This window comes from Arvicanthis niloticus, chromosome 5 (genome assembly GCF_011762505.2).
Source record: "Arvicanthis niloticus isolate mArvNil1 chromosome 5, mArvNil1.pat.X, whole genome shotgun sequence".
In the NCBI taxonomy this organism is placed as follows: Eukaryota; Metazoa; Chordata; class Mammalia; order Rodentia; family Muridae; genus Arvicanthis; species Arvicanthis niloticus.
Window position 1 is genome coordinate 24673836 of NC_047662.1, and position 16901 is coordinate 24690736.

The 16901-nt window shown below is 46.8% G+C and overlaps 1 long non-coding RNA gene across 5 annotated transcripts in view; it reads right to left on the reverse strand.

Moving 5' to 3' along the window:
* Positions 1-16901, reverse strand: part of LOC143442338 (uncharacterized) — a 31922-nt gene that overhangs the window by 4154 nt on the left and 10867 nt on the right. For 3 of the 5 annotated variants that reach the window (XR_013110431.1, XR_013110432.1, XR_013110428.1), the window contains exon 1: positions 808-1083. This is a non-coding gene — a long non-coding RNA (uncharacterized LOC143442338). The other 2 variants (XR_013110430.1, XR_013110429.1) reach the window with 2 other exon arrangements.

Genomic DNA, 16901 nt, shown 5'->3' on the forward strand with positions numbered 1-16901 from the left:
TAGTCTTTGGCCTCTCTCTGTGTGTGTCTGTATGTCTTTTTGTTTGTTTGTTTGTTTGTTTTTGTTGTTGTTGTTTGTTTGTTTGTTTTTCGAGACAGGGTTTCTCTGTGTAGCCTTGGCTGTCCTGGAATTCACTCTGTAGGCCAGGCTGGCCTCAAAAGCAGAAATTTGCCTGCCTCTGCCTCCCAAGTGCTGGGATTAAAGGCGTGCGCCACCACCACCCGGCTTTTTTTTTTTTTTTTTTTAAATATTTCTGTATTTTTTATTTATATGGGTACACTACAGCTGTCTTCAGACACACTCCAGAAGAGGGCATCAGATTCCATTACAGATGATTGTGAGCCACCACGTGGTTGTTGGGAATTGAACTCAGGACCTCTGGCAGAGTAGTCAGTGCTCTTAACCACTGAGCCATGTCTCCAGCCGGTGTGTCTGTATTTCTGTCTCTGTCTCTATCTTTCTCTCTAGCTCACTTGCTGTCTGTCTGTCTGTCTGTCTGTCTGTCTCTCTCTCTCTCTCTCTCTCTCTCTCTCTCTCTCTCTCTCTCTCTGTGTGTGTGTGTGTGTGTCTCCTCTCCCCTCCCCTCCCATCCCCTGTACTCTTCTCTCTCTCCCTCCCTCTCTCCTTGTAACTTGTAACTCTGGGCATAGAATCCAGGGATCTCAGCCAACTTCTGAACTACAACCCCAGGCTTCCCAATCTACTTCTAAACAAAACAGCAACAAACAGAAAAGGAAAAGTTCCTCCCGCACTGCTCTTCCTCCTCATTCATTAAGGCAGGCTCTTTCAGTCAAACCCAGAGCTCACCGATATGGCTGGTGGCGGTAGGCCACTCTGGAGATTCCTTTCTCTGCCCTCCAGCAGGCCACCACGTCCACCTGGCCTTTCATGGGTCCTGGACATCCAAACTCCCGTTCTCACATTTGTGTAGCACACACGTTAACATCTGCACGACCTCTCCAAGGCATGTACACAATTTTTAAGTCCCTAAATGGTCCCAGAGGAGAGGGAGCAGGGTGGGGGCGAGAGGAACGTTAGATACTTGCTCGGTTTCTGTAGGGAAAGACTTTCTGTGGGCCTGAACTTTACCTTTGGCTGGCTGACAGGATGTGGCATGCAGCCTTGGCAGGGACTTTGCCTTTCTCAGGATGACAGTGGGGGTGGGGCTCCAGCAACCTTCTCGGGGCCTCTGCCAGAAGAGCACATAGACCACCTAGGAATCATCCTTTACTAACTAGTTGGGGGATCCTTGAATTAGGAAACTGGTTCTTTCTTTTAAAAAAAAAAAAAAATTAAACTACTCTGTTTTGCAGCATTTGCTCACTTCCGTGATGTAAATATTCCCACCGGGGCCAATTTCACGCTGCCACAGTGTAACAAGCAGCTCACAGAATTCCTGCAGATTTAGCAAGTAGCTCTCTCTTGCTCATCCTCCCAGGGCCACTCCTATGAGCCCTTCTCTTCGGAGTCCCAAAGATAACTGGGGAGCCTCTAAGGGGAACTGAGGAGTTGTCAGCACACAAATGGAGCGCTAATACAAGCAGGGAATTAAACCCAACTCAGTAGCAACAAGCTGATGGAGTCGAGACTTGAGCTATGTTCACATTAAAATATTTTTTCACTTGCTTTTTTTCTCTGTGTAAAACAGACACAAAGGACTGCGGTTTGTTCCAAGGGCACGTGCTGAGAGTCCCCTCAGCACCAGGCAGCGTTCTAGGCACCCAGGATTAACAAGGTGAATAGACAAGGTTCTTGGCCTCCGGAAGCTTACAGTCTAGTATCTAGACATTAATGTCACACAGTCATAATCTACAGAGAAAATTAAAGTGGAGAAGGGACTAGGAAGTGTGGAGGGGAGGGCTCCTGTTTTAGACGGTGGAAGAAGCCCTTCCTGATGAAGGAACACTTGAACAGCCAGGGGGATGAAGAGGAAGCAGCCAGTCCCTAGGCTGGCAGAGATACTGGGAGACAGTAAGGACAATTCCAGGCAGTAGAGTGGAGTTGGCTGGAGTTGGGGCTGGGGCTGAGGAGGCCCTGGGCCGACCTGTGTGAGGTCAGCAGGGTTCAGGTGTGGCTGGAGAGTCACCTGAGTGTGTGTACAGGGAGAGGGAGGTTTAAATTAAGTCAGGGCCCTGAATTTGCATTTGCTGTGGTGGGGCAGGCTTTGGAGGGTTGAGCAGAGAAATAATATCTCCCCTACATTCCAAACCGGATGCTGTGCCAAAAATAGGATGTGGGTGGTGAGGAAAGAAACAGGGTGGATGAGATGGCTCAGCAGGTAACAGTGCTGCCTGAGTTCAATCCCCAAGACAGACATGACTGAGAACGATCCATCCCCATCAGCTCTCTTCTGACCTCTACATGTGACATCTGTGTAAAGGTACTTAGACACATGCACACAGAAAACAGACAGACAGACAGACAGACAGACAAAAGGAAGCACAGAGACCAGTCAGGAGCTGCTGCTGTGGACTGGCTGGGACAACAATAGTTTGAACTAAGGCAGAATTGGAGTAAGAATTGGGATGAGCCTTGGGCTGAGGGCTGGGTTTGGTGGTATTTTCCTTTAAACCCAGGCAGGCAGATCTCTGTGAATTCGAGGCCAGCCTGGTCTAATAGAAAGATCCAGCAAAGCCAGACTGAGACCTTATCTCAAAAATAAATGAATAAACCCAAAAAAATAAGAGAAAAGAAAAAGATTGGGCAGGTCCACTCCTCGCCTGCCCGGATTTCTGGGCTTATTAGAGAACAGGTGTGCAGTGAGGGAGCGTCGAGGGAGCCGGTGGAATGGCCCCGCACCCTTCCGTTTCATTCAGTCTTCATTCCTGGAGGATGTGCTTGCTGGTGTAGAATTCTGGGCTGGCATTTCACTTTCTCTGCGCATATTAAATAACTGAGATAAAAGTAGCCGAGCAGGTGATGAGCTCACACAAATGAAATTGAAACATGAGACTGAGGCAGAACACTTGCCTAACGTCCCTTGCAGGCCTCAGACCCCGCCCCCTTCAAAAGGAGAAAGAGGAGGAGGAGGAAGAAGGAAGGGAAAAGGCAGAAGAGGGAAGGAGAAGGGGGAGAGGGAAGGGGGAGAGGGAAGGGGGGAGAGGAAAGGATCTAGCAGAGAGAAAAGAAGGAGAGAGAAGGAGCCTGAAGCAGTTGGCCACCAGCAAACTGAAATATTCCAGATATTCTAAAATGTTTTACTTCAGGCAGCTAGGAAAGGATCTCAAGTAGCAGTTCTAAGTGAGCACTGAGTGTATAAACTGAATTGAAGGGCACATGACTGCTCCAAGGTGTGGCTTAGGGGAGGGAAGGTTTTTAGTGTAGGTGTGAGGGAGCACATAGCCAGAGGCATCTGCAAGAATCCAGAGCAGAGAAAGTAATAAACTGAATATGGACAGCCGACCGGACCTGGCCATGGGAGGGCGGGGATAGAGACAAAGGCAAAGGGAGTGTGGGCAAAGGAGACCAAGCTAGAAGGGCAAGAGAGAGAGGACCAAGAGAGGAAAAAAGAAGAGAGAGAGAGAGAGAGAATACGTGTGGCTGAAATAGTAGGCTGATAAAGGCATATTGATAGATAACACAGTTAGCCACTTGATCCAAGTGTCTTTCAGACCAAAAACTTGATATACAACAATACAATAATAATACAACACTAATAGCAATACATATAGTGTACAATTCCAATACACAGTACACAAATACAATAATAATAACATCTATGAGGTTTCAGAAATAAATATTTGAGTCAAATGGTAAAGATTACCAGACTGGATAATAAAACTCCAACTAGACCTACAAAAAATATGTGTCTTGCTTTGGTTTTTTGTTTGTTTGTTTGTTTGTTTGATTGATTGATTTTTTGAGACAGGATTTCTCCTGTGGCCCTGGCTATCCTGGAACTCTGTGTAGACCAGGATGGCCAGGAACTCACAGAAATACAGAGATCCCCCTGTCTCTGCCTCCAAGTACTGGGATTAAAGGCATGAACCACCACCCAGCCCATGAAATATGGGTAGATCACAAAATTTAAAAAAGAAAGAAAGAAAGAGAAAAAGAGAGAAAGAGGAAAGGCAGAAAAAGCATTTTATAGAAATACTCTCTCAGTCTGGTTTGTTACCATAACAGAATGTCTAGCACTGGGTAGTCTGCAAAGAACAGTGCTAAAAAACAGGCAGTCCAAGATCAGAGGGCTTTTGTCCTGTCATAACATGAAGGAAGGTAGAAAGGCAAAGAGAGTAAGAGAGACAGACAAACTCCCCCTGTCCTCTACCTATTTAAGAAGGCTGTGCCTTCATGAGGCCAAGCGCCTCCTAGGCTGTGACAGCTCAGTGGCGGAGCAATTGCCTGTCACCAATGGAGGACGGGCTTCAGTTCCTGGGGAGGTGGGGGAAGGGCCGAGATGTCTCCGCTGGTGAGGGTGGGCACTACCACAAGTGATGATTTTAGTCGCTCCCTTGGGCCCACGTGGTGGAAGGAGAGTTCCTACTCCTTCAAATTATCCTCTGACTTCTACATGTGCATCGTGGCAGGAGCCTCCTGCCCATACATAAATAAACAAATAAATATAAAACATCTTCTAAAAATTGGTTCCGCTTTCACCACCTGACATGGGTTCTGGTGGAGAGAACTATTCAAACCGTAACAAACGCTAAAAAAGCAGAAGCCCACTGAAAATAGGCTTTTAAGGATATACTTTTAGTAATGCAAGGTCACTTTATAATGTTTAAAGTTTGATTTTCCAGGAAGATACAACCATCTTAAATGTGCGTCTAGCTAAGACCATGCTTTCCAGAAGATGTAATCAAAAGAGGAAAGCACAATGACAAAGAGTAGCAGACAAACCGCCATCACGGCGGGAGGCTGCAACCCAACACTCCAGTAATTGCTGGGACCAACACTGAAACACAGTCACAGAAGAGGTCAGGTTCTCAGGCCTGACCCCAGAAGGCACCTACAGCGCACGCGCATTCCTGCAGGCTCCATGTTCCGTTCCAGAACTCACAGAAACCCAAAAACCAAATGTGTCGTGGGACCTTCAGTTTGAACAAATTTCAAAGCATTAAAGTTACACAGAATGTTTTCAGACTGCAGTGCATTTATATTATAAATTAATAAAGAAACTGTAACTGCAAAAATCCCCATTATTTGGAAACGAAGATGTTTCTAAATAATTCATGTTATTCATTGACTACAGAGAAAATTATAACAATGTCTTCCGAGGGTTAAAAAAAAATGAGTAAAGTTAAAAAAAAAAAAAATCAGAGGCAAGCCAGCGGATGGCTGCAGGCTGGCTAATGAAGCTACAGTGTTTAAGGCAGTTTTTCATTCTGGGGGCGAAAATGAGACATTGATTAATTTTAAGATTTCATAAGTCAGGTAGCATGCTGAATTACCAGGGTACAGGAAGAATAAAACCAGAGAGGACAGCTTTCAAATCAGGAAATAAGAACAAGATGAAAAACCAAATCTCAGAAGAAACAGGCAAGAGAATGTAAATTAGGAGAGGTTTGAATATATGCAAACTTCTACGCGGATATTTAAAACGTGGCTTCCAGCCATATCTGCCGCTGGGCGTGGGAAGATTTAGTTCCTGTGTGGTACGGAGGACAGGAGGGCATTGTCCACAACCCCACCTGCATCCCTCAGGCCTCATTACCTCTGTCTCTACTCTCTGATCCTTATCAGAAGACAGAAGGTCTCTCTGCCCTGTTAGGGGCCAAAGGGAGAATACAGTATTCCCTCCACACCCTGGTGAACCAGCCAGGCGACCCTGTGACCGTTTCATAACCACCTCCCTGGCAAGAGTGGATACATCCTAAGGAGACACTTGTGTCCTCTTCCCCCCTCCTCCTTTTTGTCTATCAGACTATTGAGAGAATGGATCCCAAGAAATTAGAGTTTCTCTCAGAGTTTCCTGCCGGAAGAGGAACTGGGTGACGCTCTGGGGAACTGGAACTGAGAGAGTGGCCATCAGGAGACCACATTTGCTGAACTGCTCAATTATGCTCAATTTGCTTTCTGTTTAAGCCCTATCCTCAGGTCAGGACCCTAAACGTAGACTTGGAGTTGGGGGAGGGAGTCACTGGATCTTTTTGTCCCTCTTCCGGGGGTGGGCATATTGTATAATCCGCTTCACACTATTAACCTGGCTCTTTTTTAATTTCCTTGTTGAGGAAGTGCGACCGAATCTGGCTTCTTCGGACAAAGGCTATGACAGATTCCCAGGTGCCCCAGGGATCTCTGCTTGGGGCACACCCTTCCCTGTACCATCCCCCCCACTCGCTGGCATTTCCTGCTCTCCGCTAAGACCCGAATGTTAAGGTCAACCAGTGTCTCCAGGAGCTGACGCGTGGCTCCTCTATTCCAGGGCCTGTGCTAGCCGCTCCTGCTCCAGTGCGCATGCACTCACAGGCTCTAGCCTGGTTCAATCAATCTTCTGTTAGGGATGCAAGCTGGAGCACGAGGTGTGCTTGTCTTGGGACTCAGAGGTGGGGAGACAAGCCTGCTACTAAGCATCTTGAAGACCCTGGAGACCCAGCCTGCTGCCTGGCAGCGACCACACACATCAAAGGCTGCAGTGGCCAGGGGAGGAACTGTATCTTTGTTTTTAAAAAAAAATCCATAAAATTTGCTTTTTTAAAAAAAATTAGATTTGTTTATTTTTACTTTCGGTGTGTGTTTTGCCCGAGTGTATGCATGTGCTTAGTGTGAATTTCTGGTGCCTATGGAGGCCAGAAGAGGTGGTTATATCCTTTGGAACTAAAGTTACAGACAATTGTGAGCAGCCCTGTGTGCTGGGAGCCAAGCCCAGGTCTCTTCCTGAGCAGCCAGCCTTCATAACTCCTAAGCCCTCTTCACAATCCCCAAGGTTTGATGTAGTGTAGGCTGGCCTTTAAACTCCCGAGTGCTGGGATTGTGGACATGCATCGGCATGTTTTATACAGTGCTGGGGACAAGCCCCAGGCTTCACTCATGCCAGGGAAGCCCCCATCAGGGAGGAACACCTCCAGCAAATCCATGAATGTTCTTAAAGGAAAATGGGCGGAGACTCTGTTTCATTATTGTTTTATTGATTGACTGATTGATTGATTGATTGTGAATATCATACATAAATACAATGTATTGGGACCATATTCCCCCATTCACTACCCTCTTTAGCTTCTCCCATCCTCCCCCTTCCCACCTCACAACTTCAAGCCTTCCTTCTCTTTTTTTATTTTAAAAATCAATTTATTTTTATGTGGATGAATGAGTTGCTTGCAGGCATGTATGTACACCACCTGCATTCCCAGTGCCTGAGGAGACCAGAACAGGGAACAAGATCTCCTGAAACTGGAATTTCAAGATGGTTGGGACCTGCCCTGTAGGTGCTGAGAATGGAACCCAGCCAGCCAGGGCTCTTAAACTACTTAGCCATCTCTTCAACCTCCTCTTTCTCCTCCTCCTCCTCCTCTTCCTCCTCTTCCTCCTCTTCCCCTTCCTTCCTTCCTTTCTTCCTTTCTTCCCTCCTTCTTCCCTCCCTCCCTCCCTCCCTCCCTCCCTTCTTTCCTTCCTTTTTTCCTTCCTTTATTTATCTTTCTTTTTTCTTGGACAGGTTTCTCTGTGTAGCCCTGGCTATCCTGGAATTCACTCTGTAGCCCAAGCTGGCCTTGAACTCTCAGATCTCACTGCCTCTGCCCCTGCCTCTCCGCCTCTGCCTCTCCACCTCTGCCTCCCAAGTGCTGGGATTACAAGTGTGTGCCTGCATTACAACACCCAACCCTCTTTTGTACATAGTTCACTCAGTTTGAAAGTGCTGTCCATATATGGAAGGCTCTCTATCAGCCACAGGTCAGGTACAGGTCACCCACCAGGGGCCACAGCCCTGAAGAAATCTGATTCTCCCTGTTCTAGCAGCCTTGGAGGATGTGTAACTCCCCAGCTGGAAGCGGGGCCTGTGAACCCATTCTCCATCTGTGCTGGAATGTTAACTGGTGTTAACTGGTTTGGTCAAGTGCAGGCAACCACAGCTGCTGGGGTCCACGAGTGCAGCATCCCTGTCACGTCCATGGGACAATAACTTGAGGCACTTTTCCTGCTCCTTTGGCTTGCTTGTTCTGCCCCATCTTCAGCGATGTTCTCTGAGCCTCAGAGGGAGAGAGCGCGATGCAGAGGGCGTTTTAGAGACAAGTACCCGACAGGTACTTGGCAGGTTGTTGATCTCTCTATTAATCTCCATCCACTGTGGGGGCGTCTCTGAAGAGAGCCAGGAACGGTACTAGAGAGCTGCTGGCCTGGGGGTTTTGACACCATTTTGGTTTCCTAAGAACTAGATACGGTTGGACATGGGGATATAAGCCTTGAATCTCAGTACTCAGGGGGCTGAGGCAAGAGAAATGTCACGAGTTTGAGGCCTCTCTGAACTACCTATTAAATTTGAGGCCAGTCTCTGCTACACTGCAAGATTCTATTTCAAAGGAAAAAAAAGGGGGGGGGGGCTGGTGGTGGTGGCGTACACCTTTTTTTTTTCTTTATTTCTTTTTTTTTTTTTTTTTTTTTTGATTTTATTTATTTATTTTACATATATGAGTACACTGTAGTTGTCTTCAGGCAAGCCAGAAGAGGGTGTCAGATCTAATTGCAGATGGTTGTGAGCCACCATGTGGTTGCTGGGAATTGAACTCAGGACCTCTGGAAGAGCAGTCAGTGCTCTTAACCACTGAGCCATCTCTCCAGCCCCCTGGCGTACACCTTTAATCTCAGCACTTGGGAGGCAGAGGCAGGCTGATTTCTGAGTTCAAGGCCAGCCTGGTCTACAGAGTGAGACAGCCAGGGCTATACAGAGAAACCCTGTCTCACCCCCCCCCAAAAAAAAAGGGTGAGGGTGGGGAGACAAGACAGTATCTGGTCCATAGCGAAAAATTAACAGGGCCATTATTATTATGTCAACCATAGCTTGTTTATAACAACAAAACCTGGAACTATTTGGAGTCTAGGGACGGAGACTCGGTTAAATAAGGATGTTACACCCACATGCTCAGCAGGAAGTTGGGCAGCTGTGAAAAATGATGATGCATGCTTGCGCCTGACGCAGGAGCATAGTTATTATTGTGTAGGGAAAGTAGGTTACATATCACTATTTTATACTACGACCTGATTTTACGCCTGAATGCAAGATGGTATAAATGGCTGCAGACGAGTGTAATTACATGCAAAGCGTTTGGGAAACTGTTTGGAATGAGACGGTGGAGCATTACCAGGACTTACTGCTGCAGGCCGGGTGCGTGGCTAGGCTTTTCCGTATGCTTAATTGTATTTTAATTTTTTAAAAAAAATAATGACCATTAAATAAAAAGGAGTAATTAAAAAAAAAAAGCATAAAATCCATGGTCTGGGGCAAGGAGGAGCTCCGGACGCAGCTGGCCACACAGGCAAAAAGTGAGGTGATTCCTTTTTCAGTGCCAGTGAAGCTTTAGCTGGCTTTTGTCATTGAGATGAGATACACAGGGTATAAAATGTGCTGCTTTAATGACCTGTGAGTGTGCAGTCCAGTGACGTTAAGTCTGTTCATGTTGTCATGTGACCATCGCCACCCTCTATCTCTATAACCTTTCCCTTTTCTCAAACTGCAACTCTCTCTGCAAGTAGCCACACCCACCCACACCCACACACCCACACACACCCACACACCCACACACACCCACACACCCACACCCACCCACACACCCCTCCTCCTCAGCTCCTGGCAAACACCATTGTTATGTTTTGGGAGAACCAGATGCTGTAGGTGTTTTGTTTAAGTGACATTTGCCTTTTCTTTAAAAAACAAAAAGCTTAAACACTTATTTTTATTTTATATGTATGAGTGTTTTGCCTGCATGCATGTATGTGCACCAGGTGTGCCTGTTGGATCTCATGGAACCCCGGGTGACAGATAGTCGTGAGCCACCACGAGGGTGCTGGAAACTGAGTTCCTCAGCTCTGTCTCTCACTTGATGGATAGAAAGCCCTGAAACTGAGAACCCAAGTAAGCCCGGCCACCCTTACGTGGCTTCTGTTAAGTCCGTCACAGTGATCTAACAGTAACTATAACTAGCATGCACATCACAGAAGCCCATGAGCAGCCTCTCCAGCTGCCGTGCACTGAGGTTCCACTAACATTCGCTAAGCTCATGGTTTGAATGTGAAGCATCCCCCACAGGCTCATGTGTTTGAACACTTGGTCTCCAGTTGGTGGCGCTGTTTGTGGAGGTTGTGAAATCTTTTAGCTACAAGGACCTAGCTGGACATAGAGTCACAGAGCTTCCAGCGCTGTAGCCTGGCACTGCTTCGGGCCCAAGCTCTCCGCTTCCTAATGGGCTAATCTGTGAGCAAGCAGCTTCCCGTTTCCACTGTCACTGTCACGGCTCTGACTGTTCTGCTCCCAGCAGGCGGGTCGCTGAGGTCAAGGTCAGCCTGGTCTACAGAGTGAGTTCTAGGATAGTCATGGCTACAAAGAGAAACCCTGTCTCAAACAAACAAATGAACAAACAAACACCCCTTGTATCCTGTCAAACCAAGAGGCAGGATAAACCTTCCCTACCTCAAGCCACTTTTGTCAAGCGTTTGCTCACAGTAAGCAGAAAAGTGAATAATACAGGCAGCTGCTGAGCCCCGGGATCGAGGCCAAGGACCTTGAACCCATTGCTTTATAGAAGTTTGGAAACAGCCCTTGGAGGGAGTAGGCACTTCCATCCCCACTCTGCGGAGGCTCTCGGGATCCAAGGGTCACGCTGCATGTACAAGGACACTGTGTCAAGTAGATGGGGGAGACCAACAGACAGATATGGAAGCAAGACACTGCAAGCCCTGGGGACCCACTCGATGCTCCTGTCACAGTCTTCCCAGGCTAGCAGGCTCTAATCTGAATTCTCCTCACACACATTCTCACACACTCACTCTCCTAGTAGAAGAACCTCTCTGAGACAGGGCTGGGCTTGCAATAGAATGAGATGGCCCCCTGCAAGCCAGGCTTCATTCTCCTCACACGGGGACCAGCGATGTACCGATCATGAATGCTAAACACACTCTACTCCCAGAACAACACTCCCAGTCCCAGATACTCAGCTCTAACAGAGTTAGGGGAGGCTTGAGGTGCTTGCCAGGAAAAATCTGATGACCTAAGCCCAAAACACGAAAAGATGAGAAGAGAAAACTGACTCCTGTAGGCTGTCCTCTGACCTACACATACACGTACACTATGTACCACACCACACACACACACCACATTCACTACACATATGTGTACCCACACACACCACATATACTACACACATGTGCACATATACACACCCCATACATCAGACACATGAATACACAAACATCATCTACACCAGACACAGGGACACACGCACATACCACGTACTCCAGACACATGGACACACATGCACACTCCACATAGCACACATACCACACATACATGGACATACTCACAAGGACACTACACCTACACCAGACACATGGGCACACACAGACATTCACACACTTACACACAGACATTAAACTTTAAATTTAAAGAGGATTTTCTAATTGTTGTGGAGCATGTAAGAAATCTAAAGTTTTTTTTTTTTTTAAATACATATATTAAAACTAAAATAACCTACTAGAAACCAGTGGGCTGATGAGTCATGACACTCAGAAGAATTAACCTTTCCGGTTCTTCTGCCCCAAACCCACTGCAGGCTTTCAGTCCCAGAGAGGCTCTTCTGTGTGCAGAGATGACAAGTGCTGTGTGGATGACAGAGAACCGGCACCAAATGTGTCCCTGCAGCACTTACAGGGTGGCTAGGAAAGGCACAGGGTGTGTTCTACAGTGTTAGGGACGCCCAAGCCCCTGAGAGTGGTGGAGGGATCTCCCTCACCAAATTTTCAGTAGCAAAGTGCTTTGCACTTTAAATAAGATGCTAAGAATAGTGGCTAGATCCAGGCAGTAGTGATGCAAGCCTTTGATCCCAGCACTCAGGAGGCAGAGAAAGGCAGATCTCTGTGAGCTTGAGGCCAGCCTGGTCTACAAAGTAAGTTCTAAGGCAGCCAAGGCACAGAGAAACCCTGTCCCAAAAGAACAGCAACAACAGAGTAATGTCTTTAAGCATGAATTCAAAGATATGGTCCCATCTCCTAGCACAGTGATCTATCATCTGCCCCAGACAAACTACCAAGCATGTCAGCCCCAGTTTTCCTCTCTGTAAAATGGGTCCTTGTCAGTTAAGTGAGATAATGCATGTAAAAATCCTGAGGTTGGGGCCTGCCACAGACAGCCAGGAGTAGTTAACTGTTAATCCCACAGAAACAGGGAGAAAAACTACTGACTCAGATCATGACTAAATTAATTAAAGTAAATAATTAAAGAAGCCTTTTAAAAAAAAAATGTGTATATGGGCTGTCTCTCCCTAAAGGTGGGGTTCAAGAGATCAACATTGGACATGGGTAAAATATGGGTTTATATAGTTCCGGAGGAGGGGCTTCCAAATTGGGGATTGGGTAGACAAATGCGTGGAGTTACAGAAGCAGGCCATAAGCTTAACAAGTTGGTCATAAAAATCTCCTTTAAAACAAAGATCCGATTGCAAGGCACTCTAACAAGTTGTAACAAGGTAGCCACACCAACAAGCGGCCACAACAACGTAGTGAGACTAGTAGGTGGCCATAGTAACTTTTGAAACAAAGGCATGATTGCCATTTCCTGGAACAGGCAGTCCAGAAGCATTTCTTGTTAAGGTTGCAGGTGGGGACATAGCCCAATCCTTGGGAAACAGATTCCATCATAAAGGGGATGAATCTAGTTTGTCTTTACTATAGGATGGGTTTCGAGCCCAAGATGGAAGCAGGCTGGTTTATCATACCAGGGAACAAGGAATCCTCTCTAGCCTACTACACTGCCTCTGACAGGGGACAAGGTCCACTTCCTCCATCAGAGTGGCCCTCCCTACAGTAAGGACAAAGGATTTGGTTTCTTCAAAGGCGACAATTGGCTGGACACTCAAAAAGAGAGAGAGAAGGGGTAGAAAAGGCCTGGCTAGTGGGGGTGGGGGTGGGGTGGGGCTGCCGGCCCCTCCCAGCAGCTTGGAACAGGAACTCACTTGCTCTTGAAAAGTTAAAGCTTCCCAGATGTAAAAACACAAGAATAAAACCACTTTCCCATCTGAATTAATGATCCACTTGGTTATTCCCTAAGAAGATGAGGGGTTTGTTGCTTTCCAGCAAATAAGCTTTTAAAAACCATCAAAGGATCGTGTGTCTGTGAAGAATGAACTCGGACCACCTCAGGCTCCAGTGAGCAAGACTTTCTGGGCAGGGAGGTGAGGGCCAGCCACCCGGCCACACTTTAACTCCCCAGAGTCCGAGAACCACACCCAGGGAACCCTAGGTCCGTTGGGCCCCAGAAATACGAGCTGTCCTCTCATCTGCTGTTGTTGAGACTATATGACTGTTCAGCTTGTCATGTGTCTTCTCACCACCTGGCCATTACTTACTGTAAGCTAACTTTACCCCCTTGAAGTCCTGCTCCTACCAACTCCAGGGTTCAAATGTCGCCTCTACTGGGTTATCGGACCAGAAGAGCGTGGGGATACAGAAGACAGATAGAAAGGCTCTTTCTAGTACTATGGACTGAACTAAAAACATATGAAGTAGAGGCTGGAGAGATGGCCACCATGCCACAGGATCAGAATTCAGTCTCCACAGTCACAAGGTAGGAGGAGAAGAAGTTCCTCAAGTTGTTCGCCGCTAACCTCCACATGCACATAGAAGCACACATGCACACACACACAAACACGCACATGCACACGCATGCACACACACACAAGCACATGCACACGCATGCACACACACACAAGCACATGCACACGCATGCACACACGCACAAGCACATGCACACGCATGCACACACACACAAGCACATGCACACGCATGCACACACACACAAGCACATGCACACGCATGCACACACACACAAGCACATGCACACGCATGCACACACACACAAGCACATGCACACGCATGCACACACACACAAGCACATGCACACGCATGCACACACACACAAGCACATGCACACGCATGCACACACACACAAACACGCACATGCACACGCATGCACACACACACAAACACGCACATGCACACGCATGCACACACACACAAGCACATGCACACGCATGCACACACACACAAGCACATGCACACGCATGCACACACACACACGCACATGCACACGCATGCACACACACACAAGCACATGCACACGCATGCACACACACACACGCACATGCACACGCATGCACACACACACAAGCACATGCACACGCATGCACACACGCACACAAGCATACACAATATAAACAAGTGATATATAGTTTTTTTTTTTTTTAAAGTATTCAGCAATGTGTTTAGTCTGCTAATACTTTGGTTAAAAAACAAAACAAAAACAAACAAACAAAAAAAAACCATGCTGTGAGTTCAAGGCCAGGCTGGTCTATAGAATAAGTTCCAGGCCAGCCAGGGCTACATAGTGAGACAGGCAAGAGAGAAAGAAAAGCAGAAAGCCCACCTCAGATATACACCCGTGTATTTACATATACAAATCTCTAAAAGAATATGCAAGAAACCCTTGTGAGAGGAGCTGCGGTGACCTCTGGGGACATCCAGTAACTGTGAAAATGACTAAGAGAAGAACTCTTCTCTCTCAGTATTGTACCCCTAGCCTTTGAATTCTGAGCCACCCGCTGCTCATGCCTTGTGCTGCCCAGAGCTGCTCTGACCGTTCAGGTTTAGGTCTCAGCACATCCTCACAGAATGTCCCCCACAGCTTTCTCTTCCTCACCTTCTTCATCTACAACAGTAGTCTCAACCTTCCTAATGCTGTGACTTCTTTTATACAGCTCCCTATGCCGTTGTGACCCCCCAGCCATAACGTTTTTTTTTTTTTTTTTTGTAGCTAACTCATAACTAACTTTGAAACTGTTATGAATCGCGATGTGAATATCTGATACACAAGATATCTGATAAGTGATTCCCCAAGAGGGAGCGACCCACAGGTTGAGAACCACTGACCTGAAGCTTTCCTTCCACACGTCAGCCCCTAGCCTGGTCCAGACACAGGCATTTTAAGCCCTCCAACATTAGCATGCAGGGCCAGAGGCAGCAGGAGTACACTTGCAAAAATGCCATGATTTTCCACTTTGGAAAGTGAGAGGTCAACACTGCTTCTCCAAGGCAATGTGCTCAGGAAGACAAGGGGCTCCGTCTGCGGAAGGGACCCGGAGCTTGGGGGTGTCAAAGGAAACAGTCCTGCTGGAGACTTGGTTTTGATAAATGACAGATATCTATTATTTATTTTAAAAGTAACACACAGTCCTAGCCAAGAGAAAGGGAAATGTGTGTCTGTCAAAAGATGTGAGCATACCTGGGTGACAGAGGCAGCACACGCCTTTAATCCCAGCACTTTGGGAGGCAGGGGCAGGCAGATCTCTGAGTTCAAAGCCAGCCTGGTCTATAAGGTCAGTTCCAGGACAGTGAGGGCTACACAGAGAGACAATGTCCGGGGATGGGGGTTGGGGGGGGGGAGAAATGTGAGCATGGAGATTTGAATCAGTTGTTTTAATAACCCTAGAAGCAACACACGTATGCATAAATAGACAAGTGGACACAGTCCACCAAATAGAATAATCTGGGGGTGGGGGTAACTATTAATACAGGTAGCCCATTTCTTCACTTTTGTTTCTTTCTTTTTTGTTTTTTGTTTTTTGTTTTTTGTTTTTTGTTTTTTGTTTTTCAAGACAGGGTTTCTCTGTGTAGTCCCGGCTGTCCTGGAACTCACTCTGTAGACCAGGCTGGCCTCGAACTCAGAAATCTGCCTGCCTCTGCCTCCCAACTGCTGGGATTAAAGGCGTGCGCCACCACTGCCGGGCTTATTTTCTTTATTAAAAATGTTTTTATATTTTATTTTTATTTTAGGTATATGGATTTTAAAATTGTTATTGTATGTTTAAGTGTTTGCCTATATGTATGCATATAAGCCTGGTGCCTAAAGATGTCAGAAGAGGGCATCAGATCCACCAGAACTGGCAGTGAGCCACCATGCTGGTGCTGGGAGTCGAACCTGGGACCTCTGGAAAAACAAGTACTTTTTTTTTTTCATGAAAGCACTGTACTTTGTGAAACTCTTTTTTTTTTTTTTTTTGGTTTTTCGAGACAGGGTTTCTCTGTGTAGCCCTGGCTGTCCTGGAACTCACTCTGTAGACCAGGCTGGCCTCGAACTCAGAAATCCTCCTGCCTCTGCCTCTCAAGAGTGCTGGGATTAATACTTTGTGAAATTCATTGTCATTCAATAAAATCCAACATTGGGAAAACACATGAGCATGTCCATCTGTTTTTGACACTATGCTTATGACAAGAGTCATCTGTATACCTTAAGAAACATGTCTCAGAGGTGACGGGAAGGGGACATGGGACAAGAGATGAAGGGTAGTCCAAGGAAGCAGATGCGGTAGGCAGGTGGGTCAGTGGTCTGGGTTGGAGAGGGAGAAAACAAAGAGGCAGTACACATTCACACACAGAGAGACTTACACTTGACTTCATAGAGATCTGGACGTGCAAACTGACCTGTTTTACTGAACACTGGCTAGTGTAGGGTTCTCTGGTCCCCACTGGTTAGGGCATTAGAAGGATCCAGACCTCTGGATACATTGTTTTTGTTTTTACTGCTATTTAGCCTTTTCTAGCTTTTGGCAGGAACAGAACTTAGGGATTCTACATGTAGAGGAAAGTACATTTCTACACACTGAAAAAAAAGGAGACCCACCCCCACACACAGCAGAAACAAGTTACAGGACAAGAGCAGAGCTTTAAAGTGTCTAATAGAGGGAGGAGACAATCTTGTGAAA